This window comes from Thermobia domestica, chromosome 15 (assembly GCF_964235325.1).
Source record: "Thermobia domestica chromosome 15, izTheDome1.hap1.1, whole genome shotgun sequence".
Taxonomy (NCBI): Eukaryota; Metazoa; Arthropoda; class Insecta; order Zygentoma; family Lepismatidae; genus Thermobia; species Thermobia domestica.
Genome location: NC_137468.1, coordinates 143,975,390 through 143,988,253, shown reverse-complemented (window position 1 = coordinate 143,988,253; position 12,864 = coordinate 143,975,390). Strand labels below are relative to the sequence as shown.

Genomic DNA, 12,864 nt, shown 5'->3' with positions numbered 1-12,864 from the left:
AGTGTTCAATTTGCGAGACATTACATGTTAAATCCCTCTATGCACTTCGCGAATAGACAACGCAGAGTAATATCAGTTACGCTTACGTTTTTGATGTTGACAAATCAAAAAATTTCTAACTGGAAAAGGACCGTAGGTATAAACAAACTCTCTACAACATTGGTGTCATAATCTTATATTTCTGTGAGTGATTTTTATTACTTCCATTTTTATGCTATAACAAGGGAGTATTGTATTACGAACAAAATGCCTAATGTAAATCTAGATACCACCAGATTTCGGTGAAAATCTACCATATGCTATTTACGTCTGTGTGTCTGTATGTATGTACGTTGAGAAAACATTTCGTCAACAATAAATCATGTAAAAGATTACATATACATACGGGGCCCTGCACAACTTTTTAACGGTTGAATTTGTGAAGTGCCTTAAATTTAACATGCAATATCTTACTAATGGTACAAGCTACCGTAAATTTCACTACAGCACTGAATTTCGGAGATAGTTTTGTATGAATTTTGATGTATCACATGCACCTATTTACATTTAAAAACCGAAAGTTGAATCCAATATGGCGGATCCAAGATGGTGGCTGGTGTGGATAGCACGTGTCAGAGAAGCAGTACTTGATCCAATTTGTTTTGCATATGCCAACATTCATGTTCAGTTACATTTAAAGAAACTAAAAGGAATTATGTGACCAAGCATTATAGTGGTGTATGAATTCCAACAATACGAAGGCCCATAAATATGCAAGTTGCCTGTATTGGCCGCTAAAATGAGTACAATACACTTTGGGCCGCGGAGAACTTTGCATTTAAATCAATTTTAGACGAATCCTGAGGGGATACTTCGCGAATGTACCTTGTAAGAGTTTTATCAAGAGATAAGTAATTTGCTGCAAATGTTCCAGTATTTTGAAGATGAGTACAATCATGAGGAAGCTTTGGCTTTCATTCCACGCATTCAACTTGATTATTGTTACGTAAATATATTTTTATAATTTTAATACACAATTCACATTAATGTTTTCACCATTACATAACACATAAAACACTAGCACTATTCGAATACATTTTTTTCAATCTGGAATGTAAGATTTCCGTCTGTCTTTTCTTTGAAAATGTCCAGTAATTCCGGGATATAGTCTGTATCACTTAAAAATTCCGCATATGCTTCATAGAATTTTTCTCTTTTTCATATTCCAATAAAATGTTTTTTTGCATACACGTCAAACATCTTCTTCAACATTAGGGCTTGCTATAATACTCCAGGCACGGGTTACCAATGACTTTGGGTGCAGATTCATACAATCATGGGCAAAATCATGATAGGATCCTTGTCTACATCCGTTGCATAGTAATCTATCGTTGAATTCCCATTTTTCAAGTCTTCTTTATAATTCACGATCCACTTTTTGACTATTACAATAACAATCTAAACCCCAAAATCATGATGTTATTGATAATACAACTGGTGATGTTAGTGAGGTTGGTGAACCTCATAGCACTGGTGATTCCATTGCATCGAAATTATATACTTCATCTGATGACTCGTATATTTCTGTTTCAGCATCAGATAATATTTTAGTATTAACTTCGCAGGGTTCCTCTTTCTCAAAGGAACGCATGATGTCTCTATATATATTTCCCGCTATAGTCCGTATTTAAAGTATTTTCATACCCGCATGGAAATCACGTGTTCCCCATTCGTGGTGCCAAACTTCTTTTCTATTCTCAATAGCTATAGGGGCATGTTTCAAAATGTTCACCGACCGAAACCCTAATCTTCTTTTGTATTCTCCGCTGACAATGTCTTATGTTCACCTGCAAGGTCATTTTACGACAAGGCCATTTTTCAATCCCACCCAGCCGGTTTCCTAAAAAGCCCGCGAAAATTTCAGTTCGTCTCTTGAGTTCACCAGTGAAAGATGTACGAGAACGACGCTTTGTATATGTACCAGTATGAAGATTTTCTACAGGTTCTTAACAACGAGATTTTAGTACGCTCACACAGTGTTTCAGTAATCATACGAGGGATTAAAAGTTACGATTAGTCAAATTAAAAAAAAGCAAGTCCCGCATTAATAAAGTTTACTCTCTCCCCATCTTTAATATGATGACCTGTTCTATGGAGTATGTATAACATACGATCGAATTAAAATAATATGGCCATAATCAGATTTAGCAATAAGTATGCTATGCATATTTTAACGAGTATGGCATGCATACGAACGAATGAAATGCAGTAATATTATGTAATTAAATAATAGAACTCTCCGATAAGTAATCTGAGTTCGAGATTAATTTTATTTTTAATATGATCAAAGCATAGCTGTTCTACGGAATATGATTTAGCATACGAGCGAGTTACATAAAATAAAATAATATTATTGAATTAAATAAAAAATAATGTCATTTTGATTTTTCCCAAAAGAATTCTAGGCATATTTTAACAACCTTTCTACAAATTACACCATCCCCCCTAACGATCAACCCTTCCAGGAACCAGTCTGACCACTTAACAGTCTAGCAACAAATTTTTTCCCTTCCTAATAACCTGTCCGACCCAGTGTTAGGAAGTAACGTAACGCAAGTAACGCGTTACTTGTAACGCGTTACTTTTTAAGTAACGTTTCCTAGTAACGCGTTACATTTTTTCCAAAGTAACTGTAACGGTAACGCGTTACAAATTTTTAAATAACGTACCTAGTTTGCGTTACTTTTTTCGCGTTACATTTCCGATGAGTAACTACAATATATGTATATTATTTTTCGGAAACAAACGTTTCTTTCCTGTAAGTGAATTTCTCGGAATGGAGCAATGGAGCATGAACGATGTCACTGACCGACAGTCAGTCACTGCCACTCAAAGAATCAGATAAGATCATAGTACCACTTGCTGTTTTTGGAAGATGAGGACAGCCTCAGGGAAATCACGTGTACTCATTGCAAGCACCTGGAAAGTTTTGTCATAGATTTTGACAGCTCCAATGCATTCACTGAGTGAACTACGAGTGCCATTATACCGATAGTCTATTTTACTTTGATTGGTGTTGTTTTTATAAAGATGGAGAACGAAAATATTTTACCGTTCGAACATTTGAAAGATACTTCTTCTTAAAAACTCAAGATGATGGTGGACAGAATTTAAAAGTAAAGTGGTGCCCCGGCGGGAAATTTTGTCAACAACTAGGGTGCCATAATTAATGATATATAGTAAGAGTATGAATAAACTGTGTTCTGATGAGCAGACTTACTTTATTACTAGAAAACGAAGGGGGCGCGGTGGCTCAGTGGTAGAGCGTTCGCCTCCGGTGCTTGGGGTCTCTGGTTCGATCCCAGCTCGCACCGTGTGGACTTTGTGGTGGACAAACACCGTGCTCGTGGGTTTCCTCGGGGTTATCCCGTTTCCTCCCACTTTCTTCATTCCACCATTTCACTCATCTCTCATCATCACCGTCTCCTTTAGCCTAACTGGCATAACCGTGGGACGTAAAACTTAAAGATTTCATTTCATTTCTAACAAACGAAAAGTAGGACACAAGTATATGGTATATGGTATATGGTATAGTATATGGTAGTTTACTGCGTCGGCAATACGCATATCCTTATTTCATTTAATGTTAACCTTAAGTTAATCATCATTTTTTTTTTAAAAGAAGAAGCACTGAAATAAAGTATTCCAGGAATTCAACACAACTCCAAATGCTTTGATGAATGACAAATGGTTTATTTTTACGAACATACAGTGAAACTTTGTGTTGGGCTAAAAGAAAAAAATGATTTTCGAAGCGTAGTATTATTTTAAGAAATGAGAGAAAATTTAGACCGGTGTCACAGGGATTTTTTACCCCTGGAAACTTTTACCCCCTGGAAATCTTTACCCCCTTGTCGGTTTCTGGTAATTTCAAAGTAAAGGCAGAAATTACATTAAAAATTCATATTATTGAATGTGATCTCTTAATGTATGCACTCACTTTGGGCAAGATAGCTTTCAATTTGAAGATTTAGTAGGGGGGTAAAAATTTCCTAGGAAATTATTACCCCCCTCTCGATTATTAATTACTTCAAAGACAAACTCAAATGTTACATTATCAATTGATATCACTCCATAGTACCTCTTAACAGACACAGTCACTTTGGACAAGATGGCTTTAAATCCGAAGATTTGGTAGGGGGGTAAAAATTTCCTAGGAAATTATTACCCCCCTGTCGGTTATTGATTACTTCAAAGACAAACTCAAATGTTACATTATCAATTGATATCACTCCACAGGATCTCTTAAGAGACAGAGTCACTTTGGGCAAGATGGCTTTAAATCCGAAGATGTGGTATGGGGGTAATAATTTCCTAGCAAATTATTACGCCCCTGTCGGTTATTGGTTACTTCAAAGACAAACTCAAATGTTACATTATCAATTGATATCACTCCATAGTATTTCTTAATAGACAAAGTCACTTTGGGCAAGATGGTCTTAAATCTGAAGATTTGGTAGGGGGGTAAAAGTTTCCTTGGAAATTATTACCCCCTGTAGGTTATTGATTACTTCAAAGACAAACTCAAATGTTAGATTATAAATTGATACCACTCTGTGGAATCTCTTCAGAGACACAGTCACTTTGGGCAAGATGGCTTTAAATCCGAAGATTTGGTAGGGGGTAATAATTTCCTAGGAAATTATTACCTCCTGTCGGTTATTGGTTACTTCAAAGACAAGCTCAAATGTTACATTATGAATTGATACCACTCCATAGTGTCCCTTAACAGATACGGTTACTTTGGGCAAGATGGCTTTAAATCCGAAGATTTGGTAGGGGGGTAAAAATGTCCTAGGAAATTATTACCTCCCTGTCGGTTATTGGTTACTTCAAAGACAAGCTCAAATGTTACATTATGAATTGATACCACTCCATAGTTTCTCTTAACAGATACGGTTACTTTGGGCAAGATGGCTTTAAATCCGAAGATTTGGTATGGGGGTAAAAATGTCCTAGGAAATTATTACCTCCCTGTCGGTTATTGGTTACTTCAAAGACAAGCTCAAATGTTACATTATAATTTGATACCACTCTGTAGTATAGCTTAACAGATACAGTTACTTTGGGCAAGATGGCTTTAAATCTGAAGGTTTGGTAGGGGGTAAAAATGTCCTAGGAAATTATTACCTCCCTGTCGGTTATTGGTTACTTCAAAGACAAGCTCAAATGTTACATTATAAATTGTTACCACTCCTTAGTATCTCTTAATAGATACAGTTACTTTGGGCAAGATGGCTTTAAATCCGAAGATTTGATAGGAGGGTACTATTTCCCTCGGAAATTTTTACCCGCGGTCGGGTTTGGTTACATCAAGACCAATTGCAATGTTACATTATAAATTTATATTATTTCGTGTTATGTCTTAAGAGACGCACTCACTTTGGCCAAAATTGCTTTGTATCCGAAAAATTGAGAGAGGATAATCCCCTTGTCCGTTCTTTGTTATTTCAAAGAAAATAAATCTATTGTTACTTTATAAATTGATATTATACCCTGTTATTTCTTAACAGACGCACTGTCTGTCGATATGATGTCTTTATATCAGGAATTTTATATGGGTGCTTTTTCCCTAGGGAATTTATTCTCTCGTATTGGTTCTGTGTTATTTCAAGGATAAAGTCAATTTTTTACATTATAAACTGATGTTATACTATTTTATGTCTTAACAGACGCACTCACTTTGGAAACGATAAAGGATGGTTTTATTTTTGGAAAGTTCATAGAGAGATAATATATAAAGAAAGCTAAAACTTGTTTTTATTTTAACTGATATGTTGAAATTCTAAATTTTATGACTGGAGTTTAATAGAGTCCGAAAATATACTCGTTATAAGATAATTTTCTCCCGTATTCTTCGCTTCCACTTCGAAATTCCAAAAATCGTTTCTTTGTGGTATCTTACGTCTCAGATCCTATGTACTGACCAAGGTTTAAGTTTCCAACTCAGCGGTTGTACATACGACTTGAGAATCTTCTTTTTACAAGCCTTGTACGTTGTTCTGGTGGCTAGCTCGCGCTAGCTAGTTGCGCCATTTTGAACAGTGTTGACAACTTTATCAATGTTTATTATATCTCCGGTACGGTTTGAGATATCGAATTGCTGTAAAGCGTAAAATAATTTGAACGTTCATTTCAAACCATACATGTAACTAGATATAATATTTACCTAAGATTTTTTTAAATAAAGACTTTCAAAAAATTCAAAATTTTCAACCCCTATAACTTCGTTTCTATTCATTCGAAAAACGTCATACCATGACCATGGTATTCAGCGCTAAAGTTCATTCGATGTACATTATCCTGTGCATCTCTGTTGTGCTGTGTCTGAGTTAGAAGCTTCCAAACTTCGGATGTTTGTGATACCATAAAATGTTTAGCTTGTAACACTGATTAATAAAAGTGGTATTTTAAGTTTACATTTGACATGTTGGTTTGAAATATGAAATAAACTGACGTAGTGCCATTTGAAAAAAAAAAACTTATATTTGGTTGGGAACACTGGTAAACTTATATTTGGTCAGAATTCAACTGTTGTGAATTTCTGTCTAAACCCGTTATAGCGGCTGACATGATAATTTGTCTACCATATGTATAAAAGGAGAGACAGAGGAATAAATTGCAATAACGTTGTTTGTAATTGAAAGATGTGTTTTATGTTTTCAATCATTTATGTTATAAACTGTGTAATAACAGTTATCAAGATTATAAGGCAACTAATATCTAATATTTTACCTGCAAACTAGGTAATATTTTGGAATCAAATTCTGCTTTCACAGTTGCAAATAACATAATTTAAAGTTAGATTTACTTACCTTTGTTTCAAAAGATTGTTTATTCTCAATATATTTTTCTTCCCGTGTTCCACATTGTCAAAAGAATCAAGTCGAGTTTCAAAACCAATATTTTCCTTTTGACGCAACTGAATCCTTAAATCTCGACCAATAGTAGAACAAGTCAAAAGTTGTTTTCACGAACGAAACTATGAAATAATTTTTTAACAGTGCAGTGTTTCGGAGGAAAATCTCTTCCTCCTTTTATACTAAGCCGCTAAGGTGTAAGATTTGAATTGTTCCTCTTGAAGAGCAGCTTATACAAATTTCATTGAAATAATAAGAAAACAATTAATAGAAATTACCACTTTGACACTGCAACCATCTTAAGACACCTGCGGGGTGCGGTGGCTCAGTGGTAGAGCGTTAACCTCCGGTGCTTGGGTTCACTGGTTCGATTCCAGCACGGACCGTGTGTAGTTTGTAGTGGACAAACACCGTGCTCGTAGGTGTTCTCCCGTTCCCTCCCACTTTTTTCATTCCATCATTCATCTCTCATGATCATGTCTAATTTAGCCTAACTGGCATAAGCGTGGGACGTAAAACTAAAAAATATAATTTCATTTTTTCTTAAGACAACCTCGTCAGACAGCAAATCACGTGCAAAACTGGAAAAGCAATTATTTCCTAGAAAAACAATACCAACTATCAAGTTTTGGGTTATGAAGCCAAATTTTCGGACATAAAGCAATCTCGGCCAGAGTGATTGTGTCTATTAAGAGATATTACGGAAGTGGTATCAATTTATAATGTAACATTTGAGCTTGTCTTTGAAGTAACGAATAACCGACAGAGAGGTAATAATTTCCTAGGAAATTTTTACCCCCTACCAAATCTTCGGATTTAAAGCCATCTTGACCAAAGTGACTGTGTCTCTTAAGAGATTCCACAGAGTGGTATCAATTTATAATCTAACATATGAGCGTGTCTTTGAAGTAATCAATAACCGACAGGGGGGTAAGAATTTCCTAGGAAATTTTTACCCCCCTACCAAATCTTCGGATTTAAAGCTATCTTGCCCAAAGTGACTGTGTCTGTTAAGAGATACTACAGAGTGGTATCAATTTATAATGTAACATTTGAGTTTGTTTTTGAAGTAACCAATAACCGAAAGGAGGGTAATAATTTCCTAGGAAATTTTTACCCCCCTACCAAATCTTCGGATTTAAAGCCATCTGACCGAAAGTGGCTGTGTCTGTTAAGAGATACTACAGAGTGGTATCAATTTATAATCTAACATATGAGCGTGTCTTTGAAGTAACCAATAACCGACAGGGGGGTAATAATTTCCTAGGAAATTTTTACCCCCCTACCAAATCTTCGGATTTAAAGCCATCTTGCCCTAAATGACTGTGTCTCTTAAGGGATACTACAGAGTGGTATCAATTTATAATCTGACATATGAGCGTGTCTTTGAAGTAACCAATAACCGACAGGGAGGTAAAAATTTCCTAGGAAATTATTACCCCCCTACCAAATCTTCGGATTTAAAGCCATCTTGTGAAAAATGACTGTGTCTCTTAAGAGACTCTACAGACTGGTGTCAATTTATAATGTAACATTTGAGTTTGTCTTTGAAGTAACCAATAACCGACAGGGGGGTAATAATTTCCTAGGAAATTTTTACCCCCTACCAAATCTTCGGATTTAAGGCCATCTTGCCCAAAGTGAGTGCATAGACTGAGAGATCACATTCAATAATATGAGTTTTTAATGTAATTTCTGACTTTTCCTTTGAAGTTACCAGAAACCGACAAGGGGGTAAAGATTTCCAGGGGGTAAAAGTTTCCAGGGGTAAAAAATCCCTGTGACACCGGCACAAGAGAACTTCTACAGTACTTAACTTGATCATCACTAACATAAGTTGAAAAATAAACTTTTCCTACGTTACCGATATCTCAACAAGCCCTTCTCAGTAAAAGCAATGTATTTTTAAAAAATGGTTTGTTGATTGTTCTCCATCCCTAGTCTTTTGAGGAGTGTTAAAAAACACAGCGGTTCATCATTCAGGAAAAGAGTGCTTTTGATTCAAAATGTGAATAAAGAATGAAACATTAAGATATTGCAAATAAATTAACTCTGGACATTTCGCAGAACATTTAAAAGAAGAATATTTCTGGATTTTCTTGGCGTCTTCGCAACACGCAGGACAGCTCTTTGAAAACAGTACTGTACTGCGAAAATCAGTACGTCTGATCACCGTAGCCCATCCCTATGAGTAACGCAGTATGGCATTGTAGTCAATGTTACATTATATGAAAATGTTCATATAGCTGTGAAGTAAAAATTTACATAAAGCAATTCAGAAGTGCAATAATAATAATAATAATAATAATAATAATAATAATAATAATAATAATAATAATAATAATAATAATAATAATAAAATAGCGGTAGTAATAGTAGTACGGAAAATTGAAGTAATAAGATTTTTTCACATATTCAAAGGTCCAGACCTAAAAGTAATGCGTTAGTAACGCGTTACTTTCGAAGTAAAGTAACAGTTACTTTTTGGGGCAAGTAAAACGCGTTACATTTTAAGAGAAAGTAAAGTAACTTGTAACGCGTTACATTTTTACAAGTAACTTACCCAACACTGAACTTTACTAATTCAACCAAACAATGAAATTTTTGATTTAAAATAAAATAAAGATAAATTAAAGAAAATGTTAAATAATTAAGTTGTATTCCTATTCGTAGCATAGCATAACTTCCGCGAGTTTTTCGAAAGAAAATCTGTTGTCAGAAGCTACCATGATGCACGTTCAAAATATATCTGTACCAGGTTATCGAAGTAAAAATAATACATAACTGGAAATCGTACACGTTTTCTTCGGATTTCTAATTACCAAGTCAAAAGAGGTTTTGAAATTTAAAATTTATATTTTATGAGCAGTATTTTTGTTCCCAAAATCAATTGTAGTTTCGAGTAAACTTGGTTTCTTTTATAGAATTACATTACTGAAAAGTTGATATATAAGGTTGGGATGAGACTTGCACTCACAAGGAGCGCAAACCTATCTATTGCGACAATCAAGTCATTTTGTTTGTGATTCTTTCCCGACTAATCCGGGTAATATCCGGGCTCACATGACAAATAAATGTGATTGCAGTTTCTGGGGAAACTTAACTTTAGTTTAAAACTGCATGATGATCTTGCACACGTACAATTCACACAAGCAAGCCATTATCGTCTTCCAAACAGGATTTTGAATTGATAGAACCAAACCACTATAAGTTTCGTTGCTTCCTGTCAGTTTTACTAAATCATCATAACTCTAATTACTTACTTGATTTTTATTGTCTGCACCGATTTTCGGAATGAAAATCTTCTGGTGCTTTAAAAAAAGAAAATTTCACCCTACAGTAACTGTCCTGGCATTCTGCTGAATTATGGCTACCACCACTGTTGCCACAGCCCTAGCTCCGGAGTGGGCTGAAAAATAGTACCAAATTGAAACAAAAAGGGCTGAATTCATTATTGTATACCAGTGTAATACATGGCTCTATAACATGAAACTAAAAGAGGTAAAGTTCTAGAAAACTCCTTCCCTCCTCTTCCACGAGTCCAAATCAAGAAAGTTTTTATCTTCGTCAATATGGAGTCACTAGTAAACAACTTATCCCAGTAAGCCGGCAACTACGTCAATGTACTGTATTTTTTCGTTGCTATTATTTTTTGGTGTAGAATCTTTGCAACGACACATAAATTGTAGACTTAGTTGAGCACACGCTGGTCTTCTTAAGAATTTCCAACACTTGATTCAACGCTTTCTCTTTTTTGAAGATTTCAAGCTAAAATTTCCACCACACTGCTTCTTTCTCGTCTCCTTCATGCACCCATCTAGCGTCATTTGTTCCCGATATAGTTCGAATTACGAATTTTCGTAGTGTTATTTGCTGCAACGTTACTGAATGAATGTTCAACAGCATTTTAAGAGTCCAACACACAGTATGAGTAACGTGAGATGTAAGAAAAGTCTTAGTGACACTTTTGAAAATGTGACAAGTATTTGTTAAATTGTGCTGAATTTGGTAGAATTGTACCAAGTTTTTCACAAAAGGGGCTGAAAATGCCAGCGTGGTACCAACGGGCCGATGAATGACAAAAAGGGCTGAATTTGGTACAATTGTATCAAGTGTGGCAACAGTGGCTACCACCAATCAGCTTCCCCATGAGTTTTGCTTGGGTACTCTGCTAACTGTCCATTGAGGTTTTCCAAAATCAAATTTTCAACACTTCATCCAATTTAGTCAGCCACTAATCACACAATTTCCGCTAACTTAAATCAACGTTATTGATGATTTATAAATTTTTCACACTTTATGGACGAGGAACTGAAATGCCTTTCCTATCTTCAATACAGCTTCAGCTTTTGTAGAAAGACAAAGAATGACAAGGAGAAGAGCTCTAATTGGCTCTCTGATGACGCAACAAAAGGATAGTACCTTAATCTCGACACATCAAAAGAAACCAAACAAATGATGATATCTGGAATGAGCCTCAAACGAAGCTGAGATTTCTCTGCTCCAATGAGAAAATAATTACTATCTAAACAAAGGGATGTGTCAAAAGACATCATGGCTGAATTTTTAAATTATAATTTTTGAAGAAATTACAGAATTAAAATTTTGAGTTTCCTTGCGAAGATCCCCTACGTTAAACTTTCCTTGAAAATAATACAAAACCTATGAGAACTTACACAATATACACTTTTGAACCCACATAACATGATAATAATGACAAAATATGAAATATTACTAAAATATCAGGTTATATATATAATTTTATAGACACTACTTAAGTATGATATTATTTTGACCAAATCTTACAATTGAAACTAAACCTTAAATATAATGATTAATATCAAACAATTCTCAATTGTATTCTCGAAGCTAAGCATGAACAAAAATATATAGGGAGTTCCAAATTTTACGGACTATGATACATTATACAGAGCGCGAGAGATAGCATGAGCTATGAGAAGCGGGAGGTAGGAAGAACGCTAATCCCTGCGAGGGTGACAGTGGAGAGAGAGGGAAGATTTTTTGGTAGTGTTTCTAACCCATGCCGATACTAACCTCCAACATAAGTAACAACAATGGATAATAACTACTTAACGCAATTTATATATATATTATGATAGGCTAACCTGTAGCTTCAGGTATTTATAAAGGTTCAATACCGTCCATACAATCCATCACATCATCATCGTCTTCCGTCTCGTCGTCACTTTCTTCAGAAGAGTCACTATTATTGTCACTGTTCTCGGCTAAGTTTATTGTAACGTTTTCAGTAAGAACGTTTAACTGAGGTTCCATTTGCAAATATGCTTATTCACTTCTTCGTACTTTATCACACCTAGCCTTCCAGTCTTCCGCTGTTATCATTCTAAATTTCTCTTCAGTGAGTTTTATCGTATCGATAATGGAAAAAGTGGTATTTCTTGCTGCTACATATTCTTTGACTGCAGCCTAAATCAACTCTATCGGGTTTAGATCAGGATGATACGGGGACAAACGAAGAACTGTATGTCCATATTCAGCAAGGAGCTAATCTACTTTAAATGTACGAAAACGAGCTTTTTTAGCTTTAATTAAATTATAAAGTTCTGGTTTGTACATATTTTCTCTGAAAGGAATATTGTGTCTTACAAGCCAATTACAGCTTTACGAGATGATGATGTCGGTGAAGGAGCTAAACAGATATTGTGGTATAGTGCATTGTCTATCACAAGAACTAAATTACTTGGCAAGTTAGGAATTAGCCGTGACTTCAACCACTTTTCATAGTTTTCATAATTCATGTCGTCGTGATAACCGCCAGATTTCGTTCCAGATTTGAACATGACTAACGGAGTAGAAAAGCTCGTTCCCGTGATTTTGTTTTTTCCAGCTTACTAAAAACATATTTTAGGGTACTTACTGAAACACCGGTAGTTTCAGATACTCGCTTTCGCACTTGTTTTACATTAATTGGATTTCCACTGTC

At 35.2% G+C, this 12,864-nt stretch overlaps 1 protein-coding gene across 1 annotated transcript in view; it reads right to left on the bottom strand.

Moving 5' to 3' along the window:
• The window catches only part of LOC145671284 (NECAP-like protein CG9132), a 149,427-nt gene extending 139,165 nt beyond the window's left edge, over positions 1–10,262 (bottom strand). The window contains exon 1 of the mRNA XM_081740236.1: positions 10,163–10,262. The gene's annotated coding sequence lies outside the window, so the exon portion shown is untranslated. The remainder of the gene's footprint in view (positions 1–10,162) is intronic.
• Positions 10,263–12,864: the final 2,602 nt, after the last annotated feature.